Genomic DNA, 14,856 nt, shown 5'->3' on the forward strand with positions numbered 1-14,856 from the left:
ATTACCCATACTGCTTTCAGAATGCTGTTTCAAAGAAACATCTAAACAACTCCATACCTAGAGTTAGACTTTGTCCTTTGGGGTATGTGGCAGTAGACAACCAAAAAGTTTCCATGGCTAGGATCTGCAGCCTCATTCTTTCTACTATTTAAGCAAAGTGGTGGGGAATTACCTAACTATTATGATTCTTTCTAAGGTTACAGATTATAGGGCAATTGCAAAATCCAGTTGTAACTTTCTTTTGCCACATTTTGGATAATAAAGAAATAGTTTCCTCTAATTATGGTTTGTATAACTAATTGGAAAAGCAGAGGCTCTTGCTCCAGATTAACTAGGTTCAAATATCAGCCCTGTCAACTTTTGTCTGCCTTAGTTTTCTCACCTGAAAAATGGAGATAATATTGGTGCATATCTCAGACTTTATTATAAGGAGAAACTGAGTTAATACCAAAGAATTACTGGATGCTAGTAATTTTCCTCAGTAAGGATATGAAGTTTCAGAAAATACAGGGTGCAAGAACCATATCTACTTTGCTTAAAAATATTGATCATCATTTGTGAGGACTCTCTTTTCTCATTAAAAAAAAAAGTCACTGGACCAGGGATAGAAATTTCAGTTAACATCTGGGGATTTCCAAATATTCCTATCTTGATGATATTAAGTTTCTTACGTAAACAAGGGAATTTGGCCCCTTTTTCTCCAGCAGACTTTTATTCGATCACTTCTCTGCTATTTGCTATGGCCTGATGTTATTGATTACCATCTAACATTCTGACTCTATTAAACTCTGTCTTATCTCCATACAGGTATCTTGGCTCATTTATCTTATTTCCTCCCTGAGACTTCTCTAAAAAAGCACAATTTTCCTAGAATGTCTTCCTCTGCTCAACAGATTCAACAGTCTCTAATTAAAGACTCTACCTGGTCTGTAAGATCTTCCCAGTTTCACTAAAGTTCAATATGCTATTTTCTTTTATCTCTTCCAGTTCTTGATGTGACTTTTGAATGGCCTAATCCTAATGTTTATCTTAGCTAAATACTTACATTCATCCAATCCTCTTTGTAAACAAACATTAAATGTACAATGCTGTAATAAGAATATATTATAAATAATTCACTATCAATTTGCATCTTAAATCAGGTTGTTTATCTTCTATCTCCATGCTCTATAAATTTGCCCGGTAGTTTTTTTTTTTCTGAGACTTGTATGTTTTATGGGTGTGGAATTAAGTTCCTCATCAAATAGGTTTTAATTAAGCATCTATACATTCAGTTTAATATAAAGTTTTCAGTAAATTCATGCCATGGGCCTAATATAGGGCCCTGTGAGTACAGGAAGAGGTAAATTTCAGGTATGCTTTGCCCTGAAATGCCCATAATATGACACAGGAGTCAGAAAAGAATACAAATAACTCTAATGGAGCTGCACACAAGTAGTTGTAGATAGAATAAGTCATTATTCTAACTGTGAGTGAAGTCAGAAAAGGGTTTCTCTGTGTAAAAAGCATTCCTCTACGTTTAAGGAGGTCCCATCACTGCTCAAAATCCCCCTTTCTATAATTACCAATAAAAATCCTATAGACTATTTGAAAACTGTGTACATGTACGTAACAATATTGTTCCTAATCCATTAGCAAGAGTTAATCACTAAAATAGTATTTATCTTTTTATTTTTGTTTTCCTCCATATGTATTTATAGCTGAGGGTTTTTTTCCCCACATATATTTAAACACACAGATTAGACAGAAGAATAGAAGTACAGATATGGACATATATCTGCTTTGAAGTCGGATTTTTTCCACACTATTATATATGTGTGTGTGAGGATATTTAACATAACATTTTCTGGCTTTCTATTATTATATCACAGGACTGTGTCATAATTTATTTAGTCAATCCTTTATTTCTGAAAATTTGCATTTTTCTTATTTTTGTTGCTATAAGTAATATTACAAAACTGTTTTTGTTGCTATAAGTAATATTACAAAAATATTTTTGTCACAGGCATATATATATATATTCCTCTATTTTCATAGAATATATCCCTAAAACATGAGCTTTGCTGAATTAAAATGTATAAGCACTTAACAATTAGAGTCCTGGCAGAAAACAAATGGTATACTCCAAGGAGTAATTGAAGAAAAATTAATGAAGGGTTACTTACAAAGATTAGGCAAGGTTAAAGTCTACCAATTATAGGATGGTTTAGTACAACAGGTCTAGCAGTTATCAACTGAACTAGTTACCTATATCCGTTGTACAAATTACAATGAACTCAGTGACTTAGAACAACACAAATTCATTATCATAATTAGTTTCAGAAGGTCAGAAATTTCAGTGGCTAAAGTCAAGATGTGAGCAAGGCTGCATTCCTTCTGAAGGATCTAGGGGAGAATTCATTTCTTGATTTTTCCATGTTTTAGAGGCCTCTTGAATTCCTTGGCTTGTGGCTCATGTTCACCTTTAAAGCAAGCAACTGCATCACTCAGTCCTTTTCCTTCATCTTTCCTCTGGCTCTGACCTCAAGCCTCCTACTTACAAAGACCCTTGAGATTACATTGGACCCACCCAGATAATCCAAGATAATCTTGTCTCCAGATCCTTAACCATGCCTACAAACTCCCTTTTACCACATAAGATATCATATGTACAGTTTGCAGGGAATCGAACAAGGACATTTTTGGGGGACCTATTATTTTGCCTACCACACTACCCTAGTCATTAAAGCACAAAAGGAAGGGACAGTTACAGGACCTAGAAAGAGCTGTAGAACAGGAGCTGTGACTCTAAACTAATACAGCCACTGCCCAACAGTGGCCAGTCAAGGAGGGAGAGCAGGAATAAGTAATCAGAATTCTCTCTTCTCCTATCTAAAGTATATCTAATTGGTCAAAGCAAATGGAAACTAGTGGACCGGGAAATGCAGATAGGGTGGGACAGAGGTCAGCCTCTTGGGGCACACCATGTGGTGAAGAACTTTGAAGAATGGATCCAGAGAAATGACTGGAAATGATCCAGAAAAAATTAGCCTAAGTGGTACAAAAGAAAGCTTCTTTACTTGTACCCTACTTATCATAACTTTCTGAAATAAAGAAGAAATTTAGGGTTTTCAAATAGATTTCTATGCCATGGAAAAAGTAGTCTTTAAAAGTTATTACACTGGAATATTACAGATCCATATATTTTATATTGGGTAATCTGTCCACCCTGAACAATTTTTCAATAGGCTTTAAAACTATAAAGCAAATGCCTTTATACAACACTTTCTGGGAGTTAATGTGGGTTAATAGACATGCCCTTCTGGTGAGTCCTGTGGCAAGGGTGCCAATTCAGTCAGTGATTTGCAGGCCACAGCACCCTGGAGCTATTTTCACAAAGGGTGGAACTTCTGAGCCAATATTTCTCATCTGTTATTGCAGAACTTAAAAAGGGACAGGGCTTCTGAGTCATTGAGAGCCCAAGGGTACAATTCTATACTGGGTTCAAGGCTGAAAATAGCAAAACCACAGATCTATTTCTGTAAACACAATGACTGTAAGGACAATTAAAACTTAATTTGGACAACTTAAACTAAAGTGACTAAAGCAAACCATTTGGAAAACAGACTAGCTTAGTACTGACACTCTGAACATAGCCTCTTATAGTGTACAAGACTATGACTTTCTCATTGACAGCCTTCTCATCCTCTTAAAGTCATGGGAGAAACTGAGTTCTTATTAGGGCTAGATTGTGAACCCTGTTGAACAAAAAAGAAGGACAATTTTACATGGCACTTAAATTTAGCTATTCTCTTCTAAACCTCCATTGATTCTGTATCTCCCCTTTCATTCTTTCAATCTCTTCTTTTTTCTTCAAAAAGACTTGAGTCATTGTGAGGCAATGAAGATGTGATTCAATTCAATAAGTATGTTGAGTGCCTACCATATGCCAAGAACTGCCCTATGCATTGGAGATATCTTGGCAAAAATGATTGGCTCAGGCCCTATCCCTACAGAATTTACAATATAATGCAAAAAGAGGTGAGAAATGTGAAATTCAGTGGGTGGTTAGTATTACTAATGCAGAGGTAAACATCTGATCACAAAAGCCTCACCCCTACCCAAATTCTATATATATATATGTATGGGGTAGGCTTAAGCTGATATTCTTCAATTAATATTAATAGATTTATTTCTTAGATATAGAAAATAAACCTATAAAGTAGTGGATCATGGGGTTTCCTTAGGATAATACTTTTTTCGTTTTTAAAAATTGCTAGTATCTGCTAGAGGATTGAATCAGGTTTTTTTTTCATTATAAATGTCTTTTCAGGTATGTATATGAAATTACACAGGCAACATGTATTTCTTTTGAAAACACATTGGTTTTCAGGCATAGTGATCTTTTACCAAGGGACTAAACGATAGAGAATCTTAAAGTGCTCTCAATGGTGTTTTACATTAAATAGTTGACTTCCCTAGTTTGGCATTGTGGAATTAGTACCAATTATTAAAGTAATAAATTCCTGCTGCTACCATGAAAGTTGGGGCTTTCAAACTTGTATTGGTCTATGATAAGCAATAATTGTACATTTTAAGCTAATATACATGCACCATGCATATCCATGCATTTGCAATATATATACTTGATGCAACATTTCTTGTAAAGCTATAGCTTCTCAAAGTGAGGGCCAAAGTTTACACTTCTAAATCTTTATTGCCTAACACAGTGCCTGACCCATAACAGCCACTTGAGAGATGAAGTTTTTAAAATACAGTTTGTCAAACGGATGCTACTGGACTATTATTTGTGAAGTTTTTATTTAAAATACCCATTCTATTTATTTTATTTTTAAGGAAGAATATATATAAATATATATACATATATGTGTGTATATATATATGTGTATGTATGTGTGTGTGTAATCACCACAACATTCTAAAGCATCCTTTCACAAATCTTCCCCCAGAAGAGTACCATTATTCTACTTTATGAACATAATCAAAAGTAATCCTCAGATGTTAATGTGAGAGTATCATCAAAGACAGTATCTACTGAAAATCCCCATGAAATTTAAGACAACTTACTGAGATTTGTTATTTAGCAATTAACTATCAATGGCAACCAATCGACTCAATTAGTTTTGGGGAGAAACAAGAAACACATTTCCTTAAATGAGATTTTGCCAGGTAAATTCTAACAAGGATCAAGACTAAAATTACTTTCTTTCTTGATAAATAATATGGTTTGGATGTTTGTTCTCTACAAATCTCATGTGCAAATGTGAACCCAAATGTTGGAGATGGGGCCTGGTGGGACATTATTGGATCATAAGGCAAATGTCTTATGAATGCTTTAGCACCATCCTCCTAATGATAAGTGAGTTCTTGCTCAGCTACTTCACAAAATATCTGGTTGTTGTAAAGATTCTGGGAGTTCCTCCTTCTGTATCTTGCTCCTTTTCTCACCATGTGGCGTGCTGCTCCTGCTTCACCTTCTTCTATGAGTGAAAGCTCCCTGAGGCCTCACCAGAAGCCAAGCAGACATCAGCACCATGCTTCCTGTATAGCCTGCAGAACCATGAGCCAATTAAACTTTTTTTCTTCATATATTACCCAGCCTCAGGTATTCCTTTATAGCAACACAAAATGGACTAATACAACAAGTTAGCAATTATTTATAATTGTCTTAATTTCTTTAAGCCCTCACTGAAACCAATTTGGAAAGTTTATTGTAATTTTTTGCGTAATGTCTTAATACTTAATCCAAGGTAGAAAAATAAAAGGATGATAATTTTCTGGTTACTCTGTTTAATGTCTATATCCTTCAAAAACTGATTTTGATGGTTTTATACACATTATATAAAATGTAAGAAATAGGTCATCTTTACATGTTTAGAGTGGGTGAGAGTAAGAGCAAGACCCAGGCCAAGAGCAAGATGAGATATTGAGGAAAAAATAACACAGTGGGGAAAGGATATAGGAACTTACACTTCTCTGACCATTAATTCATTACTATTACAAATAATTTAACTAGAATTCCAAATGTAATAATTTCTTCATACTGGGATATGATATTCTTATTTGCAAAAGTTACATTAGTCTTCATATTATCACTAGTAACACTTTGAACACATATTTATATTTGTATATTGAGGAGAAAATACTATTTATAATTTTCCAAATGATCTGTTTATGACAAAGTTTAATCACAACATGCTGCTCATCACTGGTACTCAATAAATGTCTGCTTTAATTACAACAATGGTAAAATTATATGCTAAGAAAGATGTGGCAGGGGGACCAAGATGACTGATTAGAAGCAGCTACAGTGCATGGCACTCATGGAGGGGAATGAAAGGGCCAAGAAAATATAGCACCTTCAACTGAAATATCCAGGTACTCTTATTGGGACTGATAGGGTAAACAACTCGACCCATGGAGAATGATGAAAAGCAGGGCAGGATAATGGCCTACCTGGGAGCAACATGGAGTCAAGTGAACCCGTATCTCCTGCCAAGGGAAGCGGTGAGTGAATGTGCAACCCTGGAAAACCACACTTGTGTCATGGATCTTTGCAACCCTCAGATCAGGAGATCACCTCATGTGCCATTCCACAAGGGCCTTGGGTCCGACACACAAAGCTGGGAGGAGTCTCAGCAGAGCAGCTGCTCAGGCACGCACATACTCTGGCCCTAGGGTTCCAACAAAGGTGACTGCAACTCAAGCAAGGCAGGAGGTGTGTGAAGCGGAGTCATTTGTTTGGGGTAATACTCGAGGTTCCTTCCCTCACACCAAGGAAATGAAGGATGTGGAAAAACACAAGGAGTGAGTATAAGAGCAGAAGTTTCAAGGTGAAAGAAAGAGAAAAGCTCTCGCTCCTGCAGAGAGGAGTTTTCGAGTGGGTCTTCTGGTTCTGTGGTGAAATACACAGGGTTTTATAGTTGAGCTTGAGGAGGCAGTATCTGATTTACATAGGGCACAAGAAATTGGTCAGACCAGGTGTACCATTTGCATCGGAAGTGAAGAAGCTCTCCATCTCACCCCAATCTTTTATTATGCAGAGGTGGTCTCTACCTGGCTGGTGCCATGTTGCCTGCTTTTTTACTGCACACATAGCAACAAAGAAAAGGGAAGAGAAAACCTCCATATTGAATATACCTGGCTTCCGGGTATTCCTTTTCTATTGGCACAGCTGCTAGCATTTACCTGTGCAAGATTTTGGCTTGCTTATCCATGCTTGCAGCCTGATTTTTCAGGTGGCTTCTTGTTAGAAAAGAAATGATTTCAGGGCTGCTTTTTATTAAAAAGAAACCTTGCTGAGGACTCTCTTACCCTTGCTGTCTGCCTAAATCATTTCTAGGTCTTGTATCATCTGTACATACTCCTAGGAAGGGGGCTGAATCCAGGGCCTGGGCAGGATTGGCCTGCAGGCCCCATTTCCATGGCATCACACAAGATAAGACCCATTATCTTGAAATTCCAGCCAGCCACTGGCAACAGGGTAGAACCTGCCTGAGACCTGAGATGGGAGAGAGCCCCCAAGGGGAGGGGTGGGCCACCGTCTTTGCTGTTTGCACGACTCAGCCATTCCAGTCTGCAGGCTTTGGAGAGTCCAAAAGATCCTGACAAGAAAGGAACTCCCCAGGGTAGCACAGCCTCTTTACCAAAATGTTGACAGACTGCTCCTTTAAGCAGGACCCTGATCCATTCCTCACTGTGATGCGCCTCCTAGACAGGGCCTCCAGCCAACGCTGCCTGCCTGTATTCTACAGACAGAGCTCTGAACTCTCCCTGGGATGGAGAGCCAGGGGAGGGGCAGACCACCAGCTTTGTTGTTTGGATGACTCAATCGTTCCAGTCTCTGGGCTTTGGTGAGTCCAAACAGTTTAGACAAGGAAGGGACCCCCTCCCACCACCTCTGCACAGCACAGCTGCTTTACCAAAACATGGCTAGACTGCTACTTTAAGTGGGATCCCTATTCATCCCTCCTCTTGGTGGGACCTCCCTGATGGGGCCTCCAGCCACCCCCTCCTCCCCTCCTGTCTTCTATGGACAGAGCTCTGATCTCTTCTTGGGATAGAGTACCTTGGGGAAGGGGCAGGCTGTGACTTTGCTGTTTGGACGACTCCACCATTCCAGCCTGCAGGCTTTGGAGAGTCCAAACTGACTTGGTCAGAGGCAGTTCCCCAGCATGGCATGGCTGTTTCGCTGAGGCATGGCCAGACTACTTTTTTAAATGAGACCCTGATCCATTCCTCCTCACTGGGCAGGTCCTCCTAGCTAGGGCCTCTGGCAACCCCTGCCTGTGTTCTATGGCAAACAGAGTTCTAATTTCTCTCTGGGACAGAGGTCCTAAAGTGGGCCAACACTTTTGCTGTTTGGGCATATCAGTCAGTCCAACCTTTGGGCCTTGGAGAGCCCAGTCTGATCAGGGGCTGAAGAGATTCCCTACACAGCACAGCTGCTCTACCAAAATGTAGCCAGACTACTTCTTTAAGAAGATCCCTGATCCCGTTCCTCCTGACTGGGGAGACCTCCAACCTGGGGTCTCCAGCCACCTCCTATAGGTGTGTTCAAGCCAACAAAAGGTCAGTCCCTTCCTGGGGTGAAGTTCCAAGATGAAGGGGCAGACTACCATCTTTGCTGTTTCACAGCCTTCACTGGTGATACCTCCAGATACTGGAAGAACCAAGACAACTCAGGTCTGGAGCAAACCCCCAGCAAACCATAGCAGCCTTACAGAAGAGTGGCCAGACTCTTAAAAGAAAAACAATCAAAACAACAACGATGACAACAACAACAACAAAAAAACACGCACACACAAAAACCCCATCTAAAGGTCAGCAACCTCAAAGATAGAAGGTAGATGAGCCCACAAAGATGAGAAAGAATTATTACAAAAATTCTATAAACTCAAAGAGCCAGAGTGCCCCCTTTCCTTCAAATGAACAGAACACATCTCCAGCAAAGGTTCGTAACTGAGCTGTGGCTGAGATGGCTGAAATGACAGGAGTGGGCTTTAGAATGTGTCTAAAAGCAAACATCATTGAGCTCAAGGAGCACTTTGTAACCAAATGCAAGGAAGCTAAGAATCATGATAAAACAATGCAGGAGCTGACAGCCAAAATATCCAGTGTAGAGAGGAACATAACTGATTTGACGGAGCTAAAAACACACTACAAGAACTTCACAATGCATTCATAAATATTAATAGCAGAATGGACAAAGTGGAGGGAAGAATTTCTGAGCTTGAAGACTGTCTTTCTGAAATAAGACAGGCGGGGAAGAATGGAAAAAAAAAGAATGAAAAGGAATGAACCAAACCACCAAAAAATATGGGATTATGTAAAGAGACTGAATCTATGACTGGGGTACCTGAAAGAGACAGGGAGAATGGAACCAATTTGGAAAACATTTCAGGATATCAGCCAGGAGAACTTCCCCAGCCTAGCTAGAGAAGCCAATATTCAAACTCAAGAAATGCAGAAAACCCCAGTAAGATACTGCATAAGAAGATCATCTTCAAGGCACATAATCATCAGATTCTCTAAGTTTGAAATGAAAGAAAAAATATTAATGGGAGCCAGAGAGAAAGGCCAGGTCACCTACAAAGGGAAGCCCATCAGACAAACAGTGAACCTCTCAGCAGAAACCCTACCAGCCAGAAAAGATTGCTTGCCAATATTCAATATTCTCAAATAAAACAAATTCCAACCCAGAATTTCATATCCAGCCAAATTAACCTTCATAAGCAAAAGAGAAATAAGTTCCTTTTCAGACAAGCATATGCTAAGGGAATTTGTTACCACCATCAGTCTTGCCTTACAAGAGCTTCTGAAAGAAGCACTGTTTATCTTCTGGAAAGCAAAAATCATTACCAGCCACTACAAAATCCCACAGAAGTACACAGACCAGTGACACTATGAAGCAAGCACATGAACATGGCTGCAAAATAACCAATTAGCATTATGATGACAGGATCAAATCCACACATAACAATAGTAACCTTAATTGTAAATGGGCTAAATGCCCCAATTAACAGGCATAAAGTGGCAAGCTGGATAAAGAACCAAGACCCATTGGTATGCTGTCTTCAAGAGACCCATCTCACATGTGAAGACATACATAGGCTCAAAATAAAGGGATGGAGAAAATTTGCCAAACAAATGGAAAGCAGGCAAAAGCAGGGGTTGCAATCCGAGTTTCTGACAAAATGAGCTTTAAACCAACAAAGATCAATAAAGACAAAGAAGGGTATTACATAATGGTAAAGTGTTCAATTCAAGAAGAGGGCATAATTATCCTAAATATATATGCACCCAATACAGGACCATCCACATTCAGAAAGCAAGTTCTTAAAGACCTTCAAAGAGACTTAGACTCCCACACAGTAATAGAGGGAGACTTTAACACCCCACTGACAATATTAGACAGATCATCAAGACAGAAAATTAACAAAAATATTCAGAATCTGAACTCAGCTCTGAATCAAACAGAGCAGATAGATATCTATAGAACTCTCTCTCCTAAAAACAACAGAATATACATTCTTCTCATCATCACATCACTTACTCTAAAATTTATCACATAATTGAAAGTAAAACACTCTGCAGCAAATGCAAAATAACTGAAATCATAACAAACAGTCTCTCAGACCACAGAAAAATCAAATTAAATTCAAGATTAAGAAATTCACTCAAAACCATACAACTACATAGAAATTGAACAACCTGCTCCTGAATGACTTTTAGGTAAATGATAAAATTAAGGAAAATATCAAGAAGTTCTTTGAAACTAATGAGAACAAAAAGATAATGTACCAGAAACTCTGGGATGCAGCTAAAGCAGTGTTAAGAGAGAAATTTAGGCCAGGAGCAGTGGCTCATGCCTGTAATCCCAGCACTTTGGGAGGCTGAGGTGGGCATCTTATGAGGTCAAGAGATTGAGACCATCCTTGCCAACATGGTGAAACCCGTCTCTACTAAAAATACAAAAATTAGCTGGGTGTGCTGGCACATGCCTGTAGTCCCAGCTACTCAGGAGGCTGAGACAGGAGAACCGCTTGAACCCAGGAGGTGGAGGTTGCAGTGAGTGGAGATCACGCCGCTGCACTGCAACCTGGCAACAAAGTGGGACTCTGTCTCAAAAAAAAAAAAGAGGGACACATTTATAATACTAAATTCCCATATTGAAAAGCTAAAAAATTCTCAAGTTAACAACCTAATATCACAACTAAAAGAACTAGAGAAACAAGAGCAAACAATGCCCAAAGTTAGCAGAAGACCAGAAATAACCAAGATCATGGTTGAACTGAAGGAGATACAGACACAAAACAACCCTTCAAAAGATCAATAACTCATGGAGCTGATTTTTTGAAAAAAATTAATAAAATAGATAGACTGCTAACTAGGCTAATAAAGAAGAGAGAAGATTCAAATAAACATAATCAGAAATTATAAGGGCAATATTACTACTGACCTCACAGAAATAGAAACAATCATCAAAGAATATCATAAACACATCTATGCACATAAACTAGAAAAAAATCTAGAATAAATAGAAAAATTCCTGGACACAAACACCCTACTAAGACTGAACCAGAAAAATATTGAATCCCTGAATAGACCAACAACAAGTTTGGAATTTGAGGCAGGAATAAACAGCCTTCAAACTGAAAAAAAAAAAAAAAAAGCACAGGACCAGATAAATTCACTGGTGAATTCTACCAGAGTTACAAAGAAGAGCTGGTACTACTCCTACTGAAACTATTCCAAACAATGGAAAAGGAGGGACTCCTCCCTACCTCATTCTGTGAGGGAAGCATCATCCTGACACCAAAACCTGGCAGAGATACAACAATAAAAGAAATCTTCAGGTCAATATTCTTGATGAACATCAATGCAAAAACCCTCAACAAAATATTGGCAAATCAAATCCAGCAAAACATCAAAAAGCTCATCCACCACAATCAAGTAGGCATCATCCCCAGAATGAAAGGTTTGTTCAATATATGCAAATCAATAAATGTGATTCATTACATAAAGAAAACAAATGACAAAAAGCACATTATTATCTCAGTAGATTCAAAAAAGGCCTTTGATAAAATTCAACATCACTTTATGTTAAAAGCTCTCAATAAACTAGATATTGAAGGAACGTAACTCAAAATAAGAACCATATATGACAAACCCACAGCCAGGATCATACTGAATGGGCAAAAGTTGGAAGCATTTCCCTTGAAAAGCAGCACAAGACAAGGATGCCCTCTCTCATCACTCTTATTCAGTATAGTATTGGAAGTTCTGGCAAAGGCAATCAGGCAAGATAAAAAAAATGAAGCGTATTCAAATAGGAAGAGAGGAAGTCAAACTATCTTTGAAGATGACATAATCCTGTATCTAGAAAACCCTATTAACTCAACCTAAAAGCTTCTTAAGCTGATAAGCAACTCCAACAAAGTCTCAGGATACAAAATCCATATGCAAAAATCACTAGCATATCCACCAAAAGGCAAGCTAAGAACCAAATCAGGAATGAACTCCCATTTACAGTTGTCACAAAAAGTATAAAACACCTAGAAAGACAGCTAAGAAAGGAAGTTAAAGACCTTTTCAAGAACTACAAACCATGGCTCAAAGAAATTTAGAGATGACACAAACAAATGGGAAAACATTCCATGCTCACAGATAGGAAGAATCAATATCATGAAAAATGGCCATACTACCCAAATCAACTTAAAGATTCAATGCTATTCCCATTAAACTATCATTGACATTCTTCACAGAATTAGAAAAAAGTTAAAATTCATATGGAATCAAAAAAGAGCCCAAATAGCCAATACAATCCTAAGCAAAAAGAACAAAGCTGGAGACATCGTGCTACCTGACTTTAAACTGTACTATAGGGCTACAGTAACCCAATCACCACCGTACTGGTACAAGAATCAATAAACAGCCAGCTAGCCAAGACAATCCTAAGCAAAAAGAATAAAGCTAGAGGCATCACGCTACCTGACTTCAAACTGTACTACAAGGCTATAGTAACCAAAACACCACTGTACTGGTACAAAAACAGACACATAGACCAATGGAACAGAATAAAGAGCCCAGAAATAAAGCTGCACAACTACAACCATCTGATTTTCAATAAAGGTAACAAAAACAAGCAATAGGGAAAGGATTTCCTATTTGATAAATGGTTCTGGGAGAACCAGCTAGCCATATGCCAAAAAATTAAAACTGGACCCCTTCCTTACGTGATATACAAAAATCAACTCAAGATGGATTAAAGACATAAATGTAAAACCCCAAACTATAAAAACCATAGGAGAAAACTTAGGCAATACCATTCAGGACACAGGCAAGGGCAAAGATTTCATGATGAAGATGCCAAAAGCAATTGCAACAAAAGCAAAAATTGACAAATCAGATCTAATTAAACTAAAGAGCTTTTCACAGCAAAAGAAACTATCAACAGAGTACACAGACAACCTACAGAATGGAAGAAAATTTTTGCAAACTATGCATCTGACAAAGGTCTAACATCCAGCATCTATAAGGAACTTAAGCAAATTTACAAAAAAAAACAACATTATTAAAAAGTGAGCAAAGTACATGAACAGTCACTTCTCAAAAGAAGACATACATGAGGTCAACAAACATGTAAAAAAGCTCAACATCACTGATCATAAGAGAAACGCAAAACCACGATTAGATACCATCTCACACCAGTTAGAATGGCTATTATTAAAAAGTGAAAAAATAACAGATGCTGGTGAGGTTGTGCAGAAAAAGGAACACTTTTACACTGTTGGTTGAAGTGTAAATTAGTTCAACCATTGTGTAAGACAGTGTGGTGATTCCTCAAAGACCTAGAGGCAAACTTATGTGACCCAGCAATCTCATTACTGGATATATACCCAAAGGAATAGAAATCATTCTATGACAAAAATGCACATGTTCACACGTATGTTCATTGCAGCACTTTTCACAATAGCCAAAACATGGAATCAACCTAAATGCTGATCAATGATGGGCTGGATAAAGAAAATATGGTACATACACACCATGGAATACTACGTAGCCATAAAAAGGAACGAGATCGTGTTCTTTGCAGGGGCATGGATGGAGCTGGAGGCCATTATCCTTACTTAGCAAACTAGCTCAGAAACAGAAAACCAAACACCATATGTTCTTGCTCATAAGTGGGAGCTGAACAATGAGAACACATGGACTCAGGGAATGTAACAACACATACTGAGGCCTATCAAAGGGTGGGGTTGGGAGGAGGGAGAGGATAAAGAAGAACAGCTAGTGGATTCTGGGCTTAATACCTGCGTGTTGGGATGACCTGTGCAGCAAACAACCATAGCACATGTTTACCTATGTAACAAACCTGCACATCCTGCACATGTACTCCTAAACTTAAAAGTTGAAAATAAAAAAGAAAAGATGTTTCTCTATATGTTTATACACATTTTTCCAATAAATTTTATTTCGTGGACATTGATATTTTAGATATTTGCCATATTTCAAGATTATTCAATTTTTCTCCTAACACATTTTTTTCTTTCAAAGCTATGTTGTTATATAACTTATAAAAACTTAAAAAATGTAAGAAGTACTTGAAGGAGAAAAGAGTTCTTACTCAAGATATATCAAAAAAATGCTAAACATAATGTTAACAAGTGATAAATTGGCTTATTTATTTTCTTCAAAAGACATTAAAGAAAGCAACACACAGAAGATCTAGGAGTTATTTTTGATACATATGTAGGAAAAGGTCTCACTAAAATTGTATGATGAACTCCTACAAATCAATAATAATAAGAAAACCCAATAAAAAATTGGCAAATATTAAGTGAGTTCTTTACA

The 14,856-nt window shown here is 37.9% G+C and overlaps 1 long non-coding RNA gene across 1 annotated transcript in view; it reads left to right on the forward strand.

Annotated features, from left to right (window-relative positions):
• Window positions 1-7,726: 7,726 nt before the first annotated feature.
• Window positions 7,727-14,856, forward strand: part of LOC129059605 (uncharacterized) — a 37,570-nt gene continuing 30,440 nt past the window's right edge. The window contains exon 1 of the long non-coding RNA XR_008525607.1: window positions 7,727-7,853. This is a non-coding gene — a long non-coding RNA (uncharacterized LOC129059605). The remainder of the gene's footprint in view (window positions 7,854-14,856) is intronic.

This window comes from Pongo abelii, chromosome 4 (genome assembly GCF_028885655.2).
Source record: "Pongo abelii isolate AG06213 chromosome 4, NHGRI_mPonAbe1-v2.0_pri, whole genome shotgun sequence".
Classification (NCBI taxonomy): domain Eukaryota; kingdom Metazoa; phylum Chordata; class Mammalia; order Primates; family Hominidae; genus Pongo; species Pongo abelii.